The 21,401-nt window shown below is 44.9% G+C and overlaps 1 protein-coding gene across 2 annotated transcripts in view; it reads left to right on the top strand.

Moving 5' to 3' along the window:
- Positions 1–21,401, top strand: part of elfn2a (extracellular leucine-rich repeat and fibronectin type III domain containing 2a) — a 121,007-nt gene that overhangs the window by 88,196 nt on the left and 11,410 nt on the right. For both annotated transcript variants that reach the window (XM_058079692.2, XM_078793553.1), the window contains one exon: positions 3,619–3,801. The gene's annotated coding sequence lies outside the window, so the exon portion shown is untranslated. The remainder of the gene's footprint in view (positions 1–3,618; positions 3,802–21,401) is intronic.

Here is a 21,401-nt window from a genome sequence, read left to right on the forward strand (position 1 = left end):
TGGAACACAGAGACCTGCTCTGCATCAACGCCTCAGGCTTCCCAGGAGAAGATGAAATGGGATGAGGGCTAGCCTAAGTTAGACAGTCGAGTGGTCTCCTCACAGCTAGGAGACCAGGGTTCAATTCCACCCTCGGCCATCTCTGTGTGGAGTTTGCATGTTCTCCCCGTGCATGTGTGGGTTTTCCGCTTTTCCGGTTTCCTCCCACATTCCAAAAACATGCTAGGTTAATTAGCGACTCCAAATTGTCCATAGGTATGAATGTGAGTGTGAATGGTTGTTTGTCTATATGTGCCCTGTGATTGGCTGGCCACCAGTCCAGGGTGTACCCCACCTCTCGCCTGAAGAGAGCTGGGATAGGCTCCAGCAACCCTTGTGAGGATAAGCGGTAGAAAATGAATGAATGTTTCTTTTCAGGGGCTGCACGGCGAGTCGTTAGCGCGTAGACCTCACAGCTAGGAGACCAGGGTTCAATTCCACCCTCGGCCATCTCTGTGTGGAGTTTGCATGTTCTCCCCGTGTGGGTTTTCCATTTTTCCGGTTTCCTCCCACATTCCAAAAACACGCTAGGTTAATTAGCGACTCCAAATTGTCCATAGGTATGAATGTGAGTGTGAATGGTTGTTTGTCTATATGTTCCCTGTGCTTGGCTGGCCACCAGTCCAGGGTGTAACCCGCCTCTCGCCCAAAGACAGCTGGGATAGGCTCCAGCACCCCCTGCAACCCTCGTGAGGATAAGCGGTAGAAAATCAATGAATGAATGAATGTCAAAGGGGAGGAGTTTGGGACCCATCATCACCCCTTTAACCGTTTTTGCCTTCGCACTGTGCTTGTGGAGGTAATGTTTTTGCCGGTGTTTTTTGTTTAGAGTAGTTTTGGTTTGGTTCTTCTGGTCACATGATGGACATCATCACCGATTGATACAAGCGTCATGTTGCTTTGCAACCACACTCTCCCCCTGGTGTTTCCAAAAGGTTAAGTGTTTTTTCCTTTCGTTTTCATCCCTGTGTGCTTTCATGGATATCGAATTTTAAGCTTGGCCCGCTCACCCTGCCGCCTCTCATGTGACCAGCTGAACACCAGCCAGGAACGCCTGCCACACGACGTCCATGTTTGCCGCCCTGGCGCTCCCTTCTGCTCTCCGCCGTCCGCCCGCAGTCACACTCTGTCCTAGATTGCAAAGCCGCCGTCGCCCTGCTCCACATTCTGCCGGGACCGGCGCCGCTGGGCTAACAGAGCGTTGTTTAGACAAGGAGTCAGGCGGAAGATCTCTCCTCCCTGTCAGCTGGAGGACGAGGCGAGGCCAGTTGGCTGAGTAAACACGCCTCTGGTCTTCTACTTGACTCAGCAGCTACCTCTCAGCGTGTCGAACAGCTTGGATTTCAGCAGGAAATAATCATGGAAACTTATAGATCCACGTCTAGTTGAGCTGAGAGGAGTTCTGTGGAGTAGTGAGGATTCTTTTTGGTCGCCGCTTCGTTTATTAAGGTCATCTGGCAAACACATTAAGTCAGCCTCTTGGCACTGTGCTGGTGCCGGCCATTCTTGCTCCACGATGGGATGCAACACAGATACAGTGGAGTTATAGATGGAATGTCTAACTTAGAGAGTGATGTTACTATAGAGCTTGTGCATATAGACAGTTGATTTAAATGGGTACTAATACGAGCGCGGTGGACCAGGCCTTGATGAGTTGATTGACATAGATGAGTTGTCGACTTAAATAAGTTCACAAGTTCATGTTTTTTTCATTAATAAATCTTGTTTTGATGTTGGATGAAACACACAAGCACCAGACCTGTTTGCTATGTTTACTAAAAATGACTATAGGGATGTTATTTCATATCTAGAGTGCTCTAATAACATTAAAAATTCATTTATAACCCATATAAGGACTCCTATTTGGTGGAAGTTTGCTAATTTTGGTCGGGCCCAAAATTAACCGTGATCCAGCGACCGTGGACTGTGGTGGTACTGCAGGTGGGCCATGAGAGGTCATTAAAAATATGATAATTTTTTTTCAAATATTATTTTTCAAATTATTTTTATTGTAAAATATTTATTGCACAATAAAAAAAATATTTATAGGTCTAAGTAATAACCTATTAAGTGTTATTGACCTGTCACAATATTTTATGAACCTTATACAGTTTATGATTGGAACGTAGCTCTCTGGTCATCATGCCAGTCTTGAATGCAGTTATGAAAAGTATGAGAATTAATTTTGTCTTGTGTTTACACCACATTTTGTTTATGTACTGTTTATAGGACAGTAAAGGAAGGAAACTAGTAAATAGTAAAAAGGAAATAGTAAAGTTTGTGAACCCCTGATCTACTGTATTCCATTTTCCAACACTTATGCTAATTGAAAATGTGCAGAAAAATCAATCAAAAGCTCCAATACAGTTTGATCACAATCTCCCATCATAGAACTATAAAGTTCTGCTTGGTGCAAAGCTGTCAAAGACAGATCCACAACACAATGAAGGACCAAAGAGTCTGGCAGAGGAAGAGTCAAAATGACTAAATGTCCAAAAGTCCTGAGTCCTTCAGTCCTTAGATTTACGTCATTGTGTGCTCACTAAAGTTCTTCTTATGGATTTTTCCGACATTAACATAATTGGACTTTGCAGTTCAATTCTCAGAAGTGTCTCAGAGTGTCCAATGGAAGACGTCTGGTCCAAACTTTACTAAGACTATTGGGCAAGCTGCTTTGTAGTATTTTGACACAAACGTGCATACCTGACTGACTACTGTAGAAATCCTCCCCCTGAGGACTCGAAGTGGGTTTCGAATAGAGGATAAGGGAATCTTAAAGAACCAAATCATAGAATGAGAACCAGATTGTTTATTCCTGACAACAATACCTAATACAGATGTTATCTGCAGTCCCTGTATGCCTACAAGTAAGCGGGTCTTATTATGCAAAAAAGCACCCTTCCTTTCCCTGCCCGGCCTTTTATACACTCAAGGCTGGAGTCCTGGACCAATCAGCTTTTGCCGCCGCCCTTAAGTATCTTTTGTCTGTATTTGTTAGAGTATGTGTTTGTATTAGCTTTTATCTTTAGCTAGCAAAATTGAGCAAATACCTTCACTACTATATTCAATAAGTTGGAGGAAACTGGCGGGCTGGATTGATACGCGTGCCAGGCCGGATGTGGCCCCCAGGCTGTAGTTTGTCCCCCCAAACAGACACCGTCCTTGTTACTTAGCATAGCAAGCAAACATCTACACATTAACGGCTATTCACAGACGTATTAGTGGATCTTCTTAGGAAGTGCCTCCATGATGTTACTCCAGGATGATGTAAAGAGTTCACAACTTTCTTCTTAATGAAACTTCACGCTGGCACGTGTTTGATCCTTTGAACTTTTGTGGAGCTCGCTCGTCTGAGAGCTCGTTAGCAGGCCGGGTGCTCATTAGCGGACACTGGTAGTGAACCAAGACAAAAATGCTCGTCGTTTATTTCGGCCTCATTAAACCAAAGACCGAGTTTGTTACGCGCAGTGACTATTTGGCGGAAAATGAAAGGAATTGGATCAAATGATGCAAACATCAACAGAGACAAATAAGTCAGCTTCTCATTGTTGCCTTTTTTTTGTTCTTCTTTTTTTTCAGTGCTAAACTGTGAGGAGCAGAGAGACCACGATCCAATAACTCCACGTCACCGCATGTGATCTGACGTGCAAGTTTATTGCCCCCGTGAGCTGACAAGCTTATTTCAAGATTGCCAGGTTCATTGCAGCCGACGACACCCGAGCAAAGTAATATCCTGAGGATCATCTCACTCTCTAACGCAAGGTTAGCCCCATGGAACACTTTAGAAACACCCCACACCATCACCTCCGCTATTTAGACTTTATTATTTCACCCTTTGCTGGTCAGAGGTAATTAACAACAACAATCCTGTTCGTGCACTCATGAGGAATATATCAGAGTCGGGTCGCTTAAGAGAGGAGCAAAGTCATACATAAATATATTATGTGGATGAGTGGTTAGCACGCAGGCCTCACAGCTAGGAGACCTGAGTTCGATTCCACCCTCGGCCATCTCTGTGTGGAGTTTGCATGTTCTCCCCGTGCATGTGTGGGTTTCCTCCCACATTCCAAAAACATGCTAGGTTAATTAGCGACTCCAAATTGTCCATAGGTATGAATGTGAGTGTGAATGGTTGTTTGTCTATATGTGCCCTGTGATTGGCTGGCCACCAGTCCAGGGTGTACCCCGCCTCTCGCCCGAAGACAGCTGGGATAGGCTCCAGCACCCCTGAGACCCTTGTGAGGATAAGTGGTAGAAAATGAATTAATGAATGAAATTACCACACAAGCTTGGAGACCCAGGTTCGATTCCACCCTCGGCCATCTCTGTATGGAGTTTTCAAGTTCTCCCCGTGCATGCGTGGGTTTTCTCCGGGTACTCCGACTTCCTCCCACATTCCAAAAACATGCTAGGTTAATTGGCGACTCCAAATTGTCCATAGGTATGAATGTGAGTGTGAATGGTTGTTTGTCTAGGAGACCAGGGTTCAATTCCACCCTCGGCCATCTCTGTGTGGAGTTTGCATGTTCTCCCTGTGCACGAGTGGTTTTTTTCCGGGTGCTCCGACTTCCTCCCACATTCCAAAAACATGCTAGGTTAATTAGCGACTCCAAATTGTCCATAGGTATGAATGTGAGTGTGAATGGTTGTTTGTCTATATGTGCCCTGTGATTTGCTGGCCACCAGTCCAGGGTGTAGAAGCCAGCTGGGATAGGCTCCAGCACCCCCTGCAAGCCTCGTGAGGATAAGCGGTAGAAAAACCATGTGGTCCAACTATTAAATTAGTAGAAGACAGAAAGAACCGGCATCTCCCACCTAACCTCTAACAATAGGTCTAAGGTAACCAGACAGTCAATCACCCAGATGTCCCGCCTCCAGCTGGAACAAGGACCTATGAAAACGGAAAGGAGGAGACAACAAAATATGCACAAAAAACACTTTTGGTAGATGTGTTGTGTGTGTGTGTGTGTCCTTGTGCTTTTGTTGACTTGATGCAAACCATATCCAAAAGATGCCCTGTGGGATACACTGTGGTCATCTAACACATGAAAACCTTTTTGCATGTGGTCTCTTCCTTATTATTATTCACTTATTTGCATAAGCTCCACCATATTGACCGCTAACCCACCCCCACCCCCTACAGCGCTCGGTCACATTCCGTTTAATAATCGAGACTAAAGGTCCAACTCTGGCTTTCCCGCCACATCCAATTCCTCCCGCCGCTCGTCAGAGGGTCTCTGCGTGCTAAAACGCTTTCATTGGCGTGCGATGCGGCTCACAAGTGCGTCTGAAGTTCAGACGTCACATCGCATTACTACGCCGCTCCTAACTGAAAGTATGCTGGGTTTACTCCCTGCATCATTTACGCAACTTTCTCCTAACGTGTGCATGCTTGGACAATACGTTTGTTTTTTATTATTACTTGATGGAACTTCTTGAGGGGCTCAGAGTAGAGCCGCTTCTCCTTCACATTGAGAGGAGTCAGCTGAGGTGGCTTGGGCATCTAGTCCGGATGCCTCCCTGGTGAAATGTTCCTGGGAAAAGGCCAAGGGGCAGACTTAGGACACGGTGGAGGGATTATGGCCTGGGAACGCCTTGGTGTTCTCCTAGTGGAGCTGAAGGAGGTGGCCGGGGACCGGGAAGTCTGGACTTCCCTACTGAGACTGCTGCCCCCGCGACCCGGACCCAGAGGAAAATGGATGGATTGATGGATAACTTCTTGCTGATTCTTCCTTTGGAAAAAAGCTAAAGAGCCAAAAAAAAGCTCCTATTAAATGTCCAAATTATTGGCCATGAACTGGAAATCCAACTTGGAATCCAACTCGGATTGGATGAGCAAGGGAAGAGGGAGGAGGACTAGTGTTGTCACGATCCTCAAGCTAGCCTGCGTGACAGTTTAGTTGCTTTCTGCTTCTATGCCTTGGTTCCTGTTTTATGCTTTTGTTTTGGTAGCATTTCCTGTTTTGCCCTGGGTTTTGTCTGCCTGCTTTTCGCTTTTCGCTTTTCACTTGCACCTGTTGCTATTTGTGTTCCCCTCCTATTTAGTTCAGGTGCATGCACCCTAGTTTTTTGTTGCATTGTTTGTGGTAGCGGGCGGCACGGTGGTCTAGTGGTTAGCGCGCAGATCTCACAGCTAGGAGACCAGGGCTCAATTCCACCCTCAGCCATCTCTGTGTGGAGTTTGCATGTTCTCCCCGTGCATGCGTGGGTTTTCTCCCACATTCCAAAAACATGCTAGGTTAATTGGCGACTCCAAATTGTCCATAGGTATGAATGTGAGTGTGAATGGTTGTTTGTCTATATGCGCCCTGTGATTGGCTGGCCACCAGTCCGGGGTGTACACCGCCTCTCGCCCGTAGACAGCTGGGATAGGCTCCAGCACCCCCCGCGACCCTCGTGAGGAAAAAGCGGTATAAGATGAATGAATGTTTGTGGTAGCTCCCCACGCTACTCCAACCGTCTTCGCTCGTGTCCTGCTGCTGTATATCAGCCATTTCTAATGAAATAGACTTTTTGTTCTGCAATTGGGTCTCCTGCTCTCTGCATACTGGGGTCGTGTCACAATACCGAAGCCGAGACGTAACAAGTGTGATAATAACACACAAACACTTTTTGTATGTACGGTATAAGTCGAGTTTTCAGTTGAACCTGTGGGTGAATAATTCATTAATTCTAATGACAGCTCAGATGAAGTGGAAGCATAAAGGTGGTACAGTTTGATCCAAATTAGGCCTGCTGGGTCTTGGCAGAGGTCTGAGCTCTGCTGAGCACCGCTCTAGTTCTAAATGGAGCACAGTGCTGCACTACAGTAAAAAAAAAAAAAAAAAAACAGCAGCAGGCAGAGCAGAGTTGAGTCAAGGATGTTGGAAGGCATCAGATTTATGACTCTGAAAGTGTCAGCTGACACCGGCGATAAGCCCGGCGACATGCGACGGCCCAGAGCAGATGAAAAGATGGAGGATGCCCAGAGATGTTAGTGACAAACGGGCTGCACAGTGCAGAGGATTTGTGATTTGCATGATCCGCACCGCAACCCCCCCACCCGCCCCGGGGTAGACACTGGTGCATAAAATCAATCAGCTGACTTGCACACTAAACAAAATTCTTCATCCTGCTTTGTAATTGGCTAACGAGGAAGCGCTCTGGTACTGGAGGAGGTTTTTCAGCAAATTAGCTTGATAGCTTAATCAAAACAACACTTTACTCCACCATAATTAGCGCTTGCAAGGCTTCCAAACATGCCAAAAATGGGATCAAGAGAGGGAATCCCGATTCCTGACAAAGCAGCCGGATGTGCTTATTAGCCTTTTGTCACGACGCAATCACTTTATCACACTTAGTGGTCTGACTTATTCGATTATTTGTGGTCAGCGAGGTCATTGACACAGCTCCTAATCGATCAATGACGGCTTCATTCCGAATTCATCATTTTGGACAATTGTATGCTTCCCGATGTATGGGAAGGCCCTTTTCTGTCCCGAGTGCACAAAGCAAGGTAAAGGTATGCTTGGAGGAATTTGGTGCGGAAGAATTACAATAGAACAGGCTCAATAATTACTCCGAAATCTTGTAGAAACTCTTCCCAGAGGAGTGTAAGTTAATGTAGACTCCATATTTGATTTACTTTGGGATAAAACAAGGAGGGGCGTCTTGTGGGGGGGAATGTATTCTGCAAGCACCGCCCTCCAATTACATGCATCCCTCGTTTATTAATTGCTTCTGAATTTCTGCGACATGGGATTCCTTATTTAGAAATTGAAAATATTTGAATATAATATGAATATAATATTTGCACCCTCGGCCATCTCTGTGTAGAGTTTGCATGACTTTATTATTTCACCCTTTGCTGGTCAGAAGTAATTAATAACAACACTCCTGTTCGTGCACTCTTCTCATGAGGAATATATCGGAGTTCAGTCGCTAAAGAGAGGAGCAAAGTCATACATAAATATTTTATGTGCCGTGCTGGTCTGCACAGTGGATGAGTGGTTAGCGTGCAGTCCTCACAGCTAGGAGACCCAAGTTCAATTCCAACCTCGGCCATCTCTGGAGTTTCAAAAACATTCATTCATTGATTTTCTACCTCTTATACTCACGAGTATGCTCTGCTGGAGCCTATCCCAGATGTCTTCGGGCGAGAGGCGGGATACACCCTGGACTGGGGGCCAGCCAATCACGGGGCACATATAGACAAACATCCATTCACACTCACATTCATACCTATGGACAATTTGGAGTCGCTAATTAACCTAGCATGTTTTTGGAATGTGGGAGGAAACCGGAGTACCCGGAGAAAACCCACGCATGCACGGGGAGACCATGCAAACTCCACACAGAGATGGCCGAGGGTGGAATTGAACGCTTGCACGCTTAACCACTCATTCCAAAAACATGCTAGGTTAATTGGCGACTCCAAATTGTCCATAGGTATGAATGTGAGTGTGAATGGTTGTTTGTCTATATGTGCCCTGTGATTGGCTGGCCACCAGTCCAGGGTGTACCCCGCCTCTCGCTTGAAGACAGCTGGGATAGGCTCCAGCACCCCCGCGACCCTTGTGAGGATAAGCGGTAGAAAATGAATGAATATTACTTTGCCTTGACTGCCAATGACGCTGGCTTAGCCACCCGCGTGCTTGAAATGTGGAGAGAAAATAGCAAACAACAAAAAAATGTACCACTGAAAGACACTCAGCTTTTTCCTGAAAAGTACCCAACTGTGCAGATGGGTGTGAGGAAGCGATTTGGGAACTACCACGGAAGGATGAGCAGACCAAACATACTTTCTCGAAGTGTATGAAGGCTCCAAACTGAACTACAGCAGCTCCTGCTGGAGAACGTGAGGAGGATGAAGCCGTTCACAGATGGAGCTATTCTCCATCGTATAAATATCACATCATCTGTTCTCCAAATGAAAACAATTCTACGCCGTGTCATGTTTTGACCAGTTTTACCAGATTTTACTTCTACTGGAAAAAAAAGTAAATGGCTGTTCTGATGCCACAGATTGCAACAAGGAGACAGTTAGCGCAGGTACGACTTACTTACTTACTTACTAAATCTACGCTGATATTAAACTGTCCGCCATCTTGTTTTGTCTCTTCAGGAGTATACTGTAGCGTTCCACACTGCAAATAAGTAACAAAAGGAGGGAAAATATGAATTTATTGTCCAGTTTCTTTTAGTAGCCATAACTTGTGTGCTTGTGTGTGTGGAGGGAAACTTAAAAGTGTCCTTTTCTTCCTCGCCGACAATCACCTCAGGCTTGTTCACAAGCGAGACCAATCAAGCGCCTTCTTACCGAATGCCTTTTTTTTTTTTTTTTTACCACTTTGCATTTTATTTTATTTTTTTTTCAAGTGAAGTTGCAGCTTCCATGTTTTTATTTTGTTTCAGCCAACTTTCATTCATTCATTTTCTAACGATTATCCTCAAGAGGGTCGCAGGGGGTGCTGGAGCCTATCCCAGCTGTCTTCTACACCCTGGACTGGTGGCCAGCCAATCACAGGGCACATATAGACAAACAACCATTCACACTCACATTCATACCTATGGACAATTTGGAGTCGCTAATTAACCTAGCATGTTTTTGGAATGTGGGAGGAAACCGGAGTAGCCGTGGAAAACCCACACATGCACGGGGAGAACATGCAAACACCACTCAGAAATGGCCTAGGGTGGAATTGAACTGGGGTTTCCTAGCTGTGAGGCCTTCGCGCTAACCACTTGTTCACTGTGCCAACTTAAAGCTTCCATACTATAGCAACAATGTACCACAATAGTGTGTTGGAATGCTGGAATTTATGTATATGTTATGTATATGTGTCTTTAGCAAAGTTAGCATAGCTACAGTATGTGATGCTATCATGCTAACATTACATTTTTGCTGCAACATCATGCTAAGTTAGCCTATAGTCGCTGAAGACAAACACAAATGATCAAACTTATGTCCCCAAAGTCTGTAACTGATGTATAGTTGGCAGAGCTTAGTTTTAAGATGTGTAGCAAAGCCTGCTGCATGTCCTTGGATAGGTTTTTGTTACATGAGCCTCCAAAGTCATGAAAAGACTGCGAACCACCGTTGTGAGAGGCGTCACACAGATCCTCAACATATGTGACAAGTCTTCAGTTTAGGTATGAAATGTTGCTAGACGGTGGTCGAGTGGTTAGGGCACAGACCTCACAGCTAGGAGAGCTGAGTTCAATCCCACCCTCGGCCATCTCTGTGTGGAGTTTGCATGTTCTCCCCGTGCATGCGTCGGTTTCCTCCCACATTCCAAAAACATGCTAGGTTAATTGGCGACTCCAAATTGTCCATAGGTATGAATGTGAGTGTGAATGGTTGTTTGTCTATATGTGCCCTGTGATTGGCTGGCCACCAGTCCAGGGTGTAACCCGCCTCTCGCCTGAATAGAGCTGGGATACGCTCCAGCCACCCTTGTGAGGATAAGTGGTAGAAAATGAATGAATTAATGTTTCTTTTCAGGGGCTGCATGGCGAGTGGTTAGCACGTAGACCTCACAGCTAGGAGACCACAGTTCAATTCCACCCTCGGCTATCTCTGTGTGGAGTTTGCATGTTCTCCCCGTGTGGGTTTTCCATTTTTCCGGTTTCCTCCCATATTCCAAAAACATGCTAGGTTAATTAGCGACTCCAAATTGTCCATATGTATGAATGTGAGTGTGAATGGTTGTTTGTCTATATGTGCCCTGTGATTGGCTGGCCACCAGTCCAGAGTGTACCCCGCCTCTCGCCTGAAGACATGGGATAGGCTCCAGTACCCCCTATGACCCTTGTGAGTGTAAGCGGTAAAAAAATTAATGAATTAATATAAATATAGGGGTGTTATTTCATGTCTGGAGGGCTCTAATCATGTTTGAAGGTGGTAAACAGCGACCCTTGTGAGGATAAGCGATAGAAAATGAATGAATTAATAAATATTGTGGTAGCAATACCATGAGTGGTTAGCACACAGACCTCAAAGCTAAGACACCTGAGTTCAATTCCACCCTCGGCCATCTCTGTGTGGAGTTTGCATGTTCTCCCCATGCACAAGTGTTTTTTTTTCTCCGGGTACTCCGGTTTCCTCCCACATTCCAAAAACATGCTAGGTTAATTAGCAACTCCAAATTGTCTATAGGTATGAATGTGAGTGTGAATGGTTGTTTGTTTATATGTGCCCTGTGATTGGCTGTGAGGATAAGCGGTAAAAAATGAATGAATGAATGTCGCTCAATGGTAAATCAGCTCAGTTGGAACCCCTGTGGTCAGATACCGGTGGGGTAGTACAGTTCGGGGACACACATTACTGTTCAAAATCCCTTCTTGAATAACCCTGCACGTTTAACATCCGGCCTTTTTGCTCCTCATCCTTCCCTCATCAACTTCTCCAACTAACAGGACGTTGTCATCGTCCATCTTCCTCCTCCGTTAAGAGGCTTGGATCGGGAAGGTCTTGGCCAGCCGAGCATTTCTGAGTCAATCTCTGCCAGCTCAAGGCAGATGACTCCTGTGGGATTGGTGCTGGAGTGGAATGAGACGAAGAAGGGTTTAGTTTATAGATGAAGCTGTGTCAGGAGGACATGCTTAATGGACTGCATGAAAGAAAGTCAGCAGTGGGAGACATTTACAGTTTGGGAAGATACCTGCATCTTATCATTGCAATAATTAGCCCCCGCGGGGGGGTGGCGGGGGGTCATTCGTTTATTTTATACCTTGAGGAACGCAAATTGACTCTGCTATTTTTATCACAGTATAATATTTAGAAGGTAGATCTGTCCTCTGGTCCATGCACGGCTGGCGACAGAGCCATCCTCAATGGACAAACTCACAAGGAGGATTTAGGGATCAAGTTTAAACCACTCAGAGATTTGAGGGGGAACCCTCTTGTGAGCCAGCCAGCCTTTAGAACTTTAGAACGCCCAGACACTTGCAGCAGGTCCTCCCGGGAAGGGAGGACAGCACTTAATGGAGTGTGAAAACATAACTATAAATGTATTTAGTGCTTTAAATGTTCCTTTTTAGTCTTCAAATGAGATGTTTCTACAGGAATGATTGGAATCTCTGAACTCAAGGACAATAAATCCGCTCTCGGAATGCTGGGATAGATGTAGGAACGCGCAGCACGGTTGTTATTATTTTCAGAACGGCGAGAGAACAGAGCGATGACGCATTCAAACAGAAGTCAGAAGATTAGATCCTCATCTGCTTAATTGCAGCCAATGAAATTGTCTTTATGGATGAAGCTGGTGGCATCTGGGAACGACCCCATTGAGGAAAAATCTGGCTGTGCTGATGTTTCAGAAGATAGGGAAGCTTTAAGTACATGTTGATATGCGATAGCCAGCTGGAACTGCTTATATCGCGGATATGAATACCATAGAACCCCCCCTAGGGAAATTAAAAGCAAAGGGAACATACGACGGCCGTAACGCTCCCCACTTGGGGGATGATGCCAGGATCTGGTTTGGCGCAGCTGGATGTTACCATGGCGACCATCAATCTGTGGCAATCGGCCCTGCTAAAGCTACTGCTGATCTTACTTTGGACCTCAAGAATTGGATATCACTCAACATAAATGGACGGGAGAATAACTAACCTGAAATAGGAACGTTTGACAGACGTTTGTCCTCAAGACATATATTAGCAATATTCATTCAGCCAATCACAGGGCACATATAGACAAACAACCATTCACACTCACATTCATACCTATGGACAATTTGGAGTCGCCAATTAACCTAGCATGTTTTTGGAATGTGGGAGGAAATCGGAGTACCCGGAGAAAAAAAAACACTTGTGCATGGGGAGAACATGCAAACTCCACACAGAGATGGCAGAGGGTGGAATTGAACCCTGGTCTCCTAGACAAACAACCATTCACACTCACATTCATACCTATGAACAATTTGGAGTCGCTAATTAACCTAGCATGTTTTTGGAATGTGGGAGGAAGTCGGAGTACCCGGAGAACATGAAAACTCCACACAGAGATGGCCGAGGGTGGGATTGAACACGGGTCTCCTAGCTGTGAGGTCTGCGCGCTAACCACTCGACCACCATGCAACATATTTGCATAAAATTATTATATTGGCTGTATAAGATGCAATTATAACTTGCTAGCCTGCTTATCTTAATGTACTAAACCATAAGAGGTTTTTTTTTATGAGAGGGGATGCACGACCACAAGAAGGGGGTCAGGAGGGGGACCCCCACTGATCAAAGCCTGGCAAGGACCGAGAGGACGGAGCTTGAGGAAATCAGACTTTTTTTTTTAAAGCAGCCATGATGCAGCAGTGTGTTTTCCCATCTTTAGAAGACCGCTCGTGATTGGACGATCACGGTCCCAAGTTTTATGAATGACATAAATATTAATTTTCACAAAATCTGCCGCCTCAGTTTTTATGATGGCAATAATTTGCCTGTACTCTAGAATGTTATGAACTAAGTCCCCTTTTGTCATGAAAATGAACTTAATCCCCCCCAGAGAAGATTTCCACTGCATTTCAGCCCTGCCACAAAAGGACCAGCTGACATCTTGTTGGTGTTTCTCTGGCTAGCATGATAGCATGATAGCATGATAGAGTTTACCCACCTTATTTGAATCATGTGGGTAAGTCTGTGTGTTGTTGGGGCATTATTTTTAACTGCGCTTTGTAAATAAAGTTCGATTAACTTTTACCCATGGCGGTGTAAAGTAGTGAACAACAGAAGAAGTGGGTAAATATTGCAATATTTATTTCTGGTATGTGAGTACAGCGTATACATGTCAGTATACATCCTGACATTACTCATATTCCATTTGAGTTTGGAATATTTTGACAAGTATGTTCTCACACTGACAGGGAACATGTACACGGACGGCGGACATCCAAAGTCAAAAGCTATCAAAAAACCCACAAATCAAAAATGGCGTCCAGCAGCCTGTAGGACCGTCACCGCCAAGGCGGCCCTGCGGTGATTTTGGACGCCGGCTAACGAGTGCGGTTGGCGCTCTCGTCTGTTTACGGCTGCAGGAATATTCATGACGCCTGCCATGAATATTCATCTCCTTTGAGCGCTTCCTCAGCTGACAGATGCCTCGCTGGCGTTTTCCCTCTGGTGTGACGCGTCGTGACAAACTTCTCGTCCAACGCGAAGCCGGCTCGTCCTCTCATGGGCGAGTGACGGGAAAGTTTGCTCCACAGAAGTCCAGCTTGTCATCGTGTGAAAGGAACGGAGCGTGGAAGTGCAGCTGATCCTTATTTCCTCGTCAATCCTGGCGTGTAATTGATTCCCCCGAGGCGGCGCTTTTTTAGCTCACACGCTAAATTATGCATCAACACAGTGAAATACACTCGTTTTTTTTTTTTTTCCTCCTTTAACTGGATGTGGGAATGAAGCTCATTGGCTCAATATGTCCACCTGTAGCCTCGGGGCGTGGTGTTCACGCTTCCTGGCGCTTCCTGATGCGGGCTGGATTAAATGTTTACCCTGGAATATCTCAGTCCGTGAAGATGCCTGGTCACGTTTAAGTTGCTACATGCTTCCCAATTGATTTGGTGCTTTTTCTTATAGAAAAGATGAGCGGCCAGTGGAGTCATTGTCATGGTAACCACATGTTGTGCAAGGCTCTCAGATAGCCAACACATAGACATCTTATGGGAAATGTGTTTGTGCTAACCACGTGGCCCAGCCAGCCCCGGGTTTTGATCCACAGAATGAAAGTTGAGAGCGCTAGCCATTGAGCAAAAAGCTGTCAACTCAATGTCCAACACAGCTGTTAAGGTGGGAGGGAGTGTGTACCAGCGTAACTCACCCGGGCTCCAACCAGGGTACGCAGAATGAGAGTCTAGAATGCGAGTCTAGAATGCGAGCTAAAAGCCTGGAATGTCAACATGATGTCCGACTCCAGCGAAGTTTCCCAACGTAATTTCGCAGAAGCTCACAGAATCATGAGATAGAAACGCTTCACGTTTCTTAGCATTGGACGGAATTCAAATACAATTCAAAATTTTATACCATTTATCAACTTAGCGGCACAAACCGAAACTATAGCGGAGTGAAAGCTTCTCAATGATAACAGCGACGGATGTCCTTTTTTGGAACTAAAAGTTCCCTTTAATTGACGGTCCCATTGTACCAACAACAGACATTGAAATTACTTGTTCTGTTTAACAGAACATCCTGTTTAGTGCCCTTCAAAATAAGGTACAAATCCGGTTCACCAAATAAAATACATTTTGTGTACTCTTTCAGTTTCTATTCAAATAACATTCCTCACAACAATACAAAAAATGGTTTGACATTAGATGTCAAATAAGTTCCAATAGAAACCACTCGGGAGTGGGACCAACCACAGAGGAGTGGGCGAGCCTGACGGCGGGGGTGGGTGGAATTCATTAAAACAACCAAAATCAAACAATACCCAAAAAAATTGAGCTCAATAGGTACAAATTCCGGAAGATCTAGAAAGCTTTTTGTGGTGGTTATTGTGTGTAGCTGCTCTATAGGAATCCACCACTTAATGAAAAATTAGCATAATAGGTCCTCTTTACCGGTAGTTTTTATTAGATATTATTGTATTGTTTTTGTGTTTCATATTCATTTAGATGGGCGGCACGGCGGTCGAGTGGTTAGCGCGCGGACCTCACAGCAAGGAGACCAGGGTTCAATTCCACCCTCGGCCATCTCTGTGTGGAGTTTGCATGTTCTCCCCCGTGCATGCGTGGGTTTTCTCCGGGTACTCCGGTTTACTATTCCAAAAACATGCTAGGTTAATTAGCTACTCCAAATTGTCCATAGGTATGAATGTGAGTGTGAATGGTTGTTTGTCTATATGTGCCCTGTGATTGGCTGGCCACCAGTCCAGGGTGTAGCCCGCCTCTCGCCCAAAGACAGCTGGGATAGGCTCCAGCACCCCCGCGACCCTTGTGAGGAAAAGTGGTAGAAAATGAATGAATGAATATTCATTTAGACATTTTTATGCTTGAAATGCTTAAATGATGCAAAAAAAAAAAAGCTTAACAGATTTTTTTTTTTTTTAGTAATAGCAGGCCATTTCCAGTGGATTACATTCGGGCTAATTGAGGCAGATAGAAAACTAAATTAATTGCCGCCATCTGGAAGACAGAAGTGAAATGACATTGCTTGGCTCGTCATAGTTTTTCAACAGAGAAGGCCAGCGCTCTACTTGTTCCGTATGTGTTATTTTGCATGTTAAAAACAAAACATAGTTTAAAATAAGGCAATAGCTCAAAAGTTGCTGTCATTGTGCTAATAAGACGAGCAGGCCTCAGCAGTGGCATTTGCAGTAATTAGATATTTGATGAAAACTTGCTTCAGCGCTGTGACATTTGAATAGCATACCAACTGTATGCAGGGAAATATCCTTCTCCCCCCGGGCAATCCAGGCGACAGGTTGTGGAATATGAACGACCCGTGATGGCGCGCACGTTGTCACATGCACACTCGTGGCCTTTCAATGCAGCTTGGAAGCCGTGTGCATGAAGATGCATCATCGGGCCACATGCAGAAAACGCTGTGTGGATGGTAAAGACCATTTTAGCCTTATCTAGCAATGCATGAATATTCATTCACAGCTAAGAACACTATGTGGACTAAAGTATTGGGACACCCGCAGGAAGTCCTTGCAGTGAAAACACTTTTTTTCGACATTTTCTATGCCGCTTATCCTCACTAGGGTGGCGGGTTCCTACAACTTTTTTAAGTGTTTTGGTCCATTTCTGAGGTCAAAGGGCACATATGTTTAATGTATTTTCACCTTTTTTGTAGTGTTTCTTGTTGTCAAGATGATATATTTCTCACTTGGAGGACGGGACAACTTAATAGAGTTATAAAGGCGCTGCGGCGGTGGAGAGCCATTTTTTCTACCAGAAAGAGATGTTGCTCCAGAGCTTGTCAGTCAGGTTGCCACCTCGGCCTCCAGGCAAAAAAAAAGCAAAATCTGCGAGTGACACAGACAGAAGAGGTCTGGCTAAGTGGAGGCCCACTGTGTTGGCACCATCGGGTGTTTGCTCAGGTCCAGCGGCTACAAAACATTGAGTGATGCTTCCATGTCCTCACTTCACAGCACTTGGAGCTTTTTGGCTGGAAATAATGCAAACAGAATGTATTTTAAAAGGGAAACGTTTCAACTTGTGCTATACTTTTATACTGGTGGATAGTGTCATGATGTTATGGCATCATGAGAAGACCACAGATAAAGGATCATCTTACTGTGCATTGCACGTCAAACCCAAATACTCTAGTCTAGGAGTCGGCAACCTTTACTATGAAAAGAGCCATTTTGAAAGAAAATCATGCTTTCTGATCTAATAACTTAATCGAAGTGTCAATGCCACATAAACAGTCAACAGTTTTAAGTTGGTAATGGTAATGGTTTTATTTCATTTGAACATGCATCAGATTACAATTGAATGCATCACATAATCAGTTCACAGTTCCACATGTCCAAAAGGAGTAGGAAGAAGCAAAGCTTATTAAATCCTACCCCTCCATCTGGTACTTTTACAATCAGTAACTGTTACATTTGTTCACTTCCTGCTTTCCAAAATACAATTTACTTTTACAATCAGTAAATCTTTAATTTGTTCACTTCCTGCTTTCCATAATACAGTTTAAGGTGTTTTTTTTAAATAATGTACCTCGTACCAAAATACGAGGTGATATGACCATACAATGACATTATGTGTACCATAGCTGTCAATATAGTGATATATAAAAACAATATTATTTATTATTTATTATTTATTATTTATTATTTATTATTTATTATTTATTATTTATTATTTATTATTTATTATTTATCATTTATCATCTATCATTTATCATTTATCATTTATTATTTATTATTTATTATTTATTATTTTTACCAAAGTATGACCATACAGTATTTAGTTTCCTTCTGTGGCATATTAGATTGGAAACATCTCTCAGTATTCCTTTCTATCCTGGTACGGAATAATATCACTCAAACCTGATTGTTGATAGATGGAAGATATTCATGATCCAAGGAGTCTTCATGTTAGGACAAGAAGTCTTTGTTTCTTCTTCTTCTTCTTCTTCAGAGAACATTCATCCTGTTTTCTTCATCTTTGTTTCCACATCCTGTCGTCATCTCCCAACGGAACATATGAAAGGACCGTCAGTATCAGAGAACAAAGGCCAGGGCTTCAGATCCTTGCTCCATCTCAGCTCTTATGTACATCCTCAGATGTAGCAGGAAAAGCTCTCCAGGGTGGAAAGTCTTAGGTCACCTCCCAAACACTTCCTTTTAGCGGCTGTAGTACTGGATGCTACTAAATTCTATAACCATACAACCCTGTTCGATTTACCACTAAGGCTCCTATAGTCGGTGGGTGGGTGCAAAAGCTGTTCATCAGCCAATGTGGATTGAATGTGATTTAGTGTCAGGTATTCACACTGTCATGATCTCTCCATGGCAAAGACGTGTTATTGTTAAGCAAGGCCTCTCATAGCGTGCCAATGCTGCTGAGGTCGGAGGCAGGAAGACAGTCGTATGAAACTTCTTCAGACATCCAAAAAGTCCAGTGGTGTCACCGGCCCCGAGTTAGAGGACCTCATTGGCTGTCTGTCAAGTCACGGGACCAGCCTTGGCCCAAATGAAGGTTGTTACTGGTGCCGAGTGCAGTCCAATAACCATTAGACTCAATCTGGGAAAAAAAGGCTTTTAAGAAGAAAAAAGGTTTTCAAAGGTCTCCTTCAACACAACAAAATTGGCCGTTGGTGAGCACCATATATGGGACATTGAAAAATGGAAGAACGTTTTACTCTCTGGTGAGACAAAAATGTAACCTTGATGGTCCTAATGGCTTTGAACATTACTGGCATGACAAGGAGATCCCACCTGAGATGTTTTCCACACAGCATAGTGGAGATGAGGGGCATCATGTTCCTTCCATGGAACAATGCAACATCAGTTTGTGCAGGGGCGTCAAACGGTGGATGGCTATGTGGAGATGTTGCAGGGGGGCATCCAACCCACAACCTCCTTAAGGTCAAAGAGTGCAAAATGTACATTTTTGCCATCCAACTGGATTTAGTCTGGAATTATTAGTTCATGAGGGCCGCAGGGGTACACCCTGGACTGGTGGCCAGCCAATCACAGGGCACATATAGACAAACAACCATTCACACTCACATTCATACCTATGGACAATTTGGAGTCGCCAATTAACCTAGCATGTTTTTGGAATGTGGGAGGAAACCGGAGTACCCGGAGAAAACCCACGCATGCACGGGGAGAACATGCAAACTCCACATAGAGATGGAATTGAACGTGGGTCTCCTAGCTGTGAGGCCTCGTTGCTAACTGTTAAAACATTCATTCATTCATTTTCTATGCTTATCCTCAGGAGGGTCGCGGGGGTGCTGGAGCCTATCCCAGCTGTCTTCGGGCGAGAGGCGCGGGGTACACCCTGGACTGGTGGCCAGCCAATCACAGGGCACATATAGACAAACAACCATTCACACTCACATTCATACCTATGGACAATTTGGAGTCGCCAATTAACCTAGCATGTTTTTGGAATGTGGGAGGAAACCGGAGTACCCGGAGAAAACCCACGCATGCACGGGGAGAACATGCAAACTCAACACAAAGATGGCTAATGGTGGAATTGAACCCTGGTCTCCTGGCTGTGAGGTCTGCACGCTAACCACTCAACCGCCGTGCAGCCTGGAATTCAAGCTAAAATGAACAAACTGGCTTTGAGCATTTCTGTTTGTTATACAGTTTTTGTAGTATAAAGGTTGGAGATAGTACTGTATAAAAGTACAAGAAAGCATATAAAAAGAGACTATCTAGTTTACGATTGGGGACTTTGTTGACCTTCTTGTGTTGAAGCCAAAATGACTAATGTTTGTGTCGTGGACTCCTTCCTACTTTCTCACTCGGTGCCTTTTTTTGTTCCACTTTCAAGGTGACCAAGTGGTCTTCTCGCAAGGGCCAGGTGTGTTGTTTGACTTTGTTCCTGTCCTAGGAGAGTAACGGCGTGTACACAAACATCTTTCTTCCCGGGAATGAGATTGGCGTTGTTTCTTTCTAGCTGGCTTGTTTTAAGATGAAAACAAAGTTCCTTCCTTGGCTTCTCTTCATCGTCATGTTCTCCTCTGTCTCATTTCCATGTAAAGGTCAACCTCAAAAAGAAATTCTAAACCCAATGGGGGCCACAGAGACGGAGAGGAGTAATTAGAACCGATAAATTAAGGCTACACCCCCCCCCCCACACACCCCAACCATCACCGCAACCATCCAACGCTCTTCGCCTTCTTCTCATTGACTTTCCTTTCGCAGCCTCATACTTTCCTCCTCTCCAGTATTTCCTTCACGCTCGCTCCTTTGATCAGTGCGGCTAACTTGGCATCCTCCGGCAGTGATGCTCCGCCTCCTGGCGAGCGCCGTGGCTTGGTTAGAAACAAGAGTAGCGGGTGTTTTGTACTGCAGCTTTAAATAATTATCAAACTGATTTGAGGGAATTATGACATCATTCAGATAAAGCCGATAACAATCATTAATAACTGTGCAGGTGGGCTGCACGGCGGTCGAGTGGTTAGCACGCACACCTCACAGCTAGGAAACCAGGGTTCAATTCCACCCTCGGCCATGTTCTCCCTGTGCATGTGTGGGTTTTCTCCGGGTACTCCGGTTTCCTCCCACATTCCAAAAACATGCTAGGTTAATTGGCGACTCCAAATTGTCCATAGGTATGAATGTGAGTGTGAATGGTTGTTTGTCTATATGTGCCCTGTGATTGGCTGGCCACCAGTCCAGGGTGTACCCCGTGCCTCTCGCCCGAAGACAGCTGGGATAGGCTCCAGCACCCCCGTGACCCTCGTGAGGATAAGCGGTAGAAAATGAATGAATGAATGAACTGTGCGGGTGAGCAAATCAAGTGCCCCTTTTTTCTCCTTCCTGTGACGTTAACGGGCTGTACCAAATCCGCCATGATGAAGGGGAAAATTCGAGCACACAAAAAACTTTTCTTCACCTGAAACACCAGCATCTCTACGACACCTTCAAGTTTTTGGTTCTGTTTCCATGATAGAACATTGGTCCATTGTTCTCATGGGTGTACCTAATATTCTGGCTGGTGAGTGGAGATGATTTACCCCATCAAACTGTCCTATTGACAAAGCAAAGTAGACAAGGTGTAGATGCCGCTAATGGGCCGGGATTCACACGGCTCACCACTCCGGTTCTCAGCTGGATGAGCTGGATCAGACCGGTCAGGGCGGTGCCGAGAACCCGCTGAGGCCCCGACTGACAGGCTGGCAGGTGTTTAGGATATGTGAGAGCGGTGTGATTGACAGCGGTTGTTGCTCGCTGTGTTCCGGGTCATCCA

This window comes from Doryrhamphus excisus, linkage group LG9, assembly GCF_037039965.1.
Source record: "Doryrhamphus excisus strain RoL-2023G ecotype Guam linkage group LG9, RoL_Dexc_Guam_v1.1, whole genome shotgun sequence".
Classification (NCBI taxonomy): Eukaryota; Metazoa; Chordata; class Actinopteri; order Syngnathiformes; family Syngnathidae; genus Doryrhamphus; species Doryrhamphus excisus.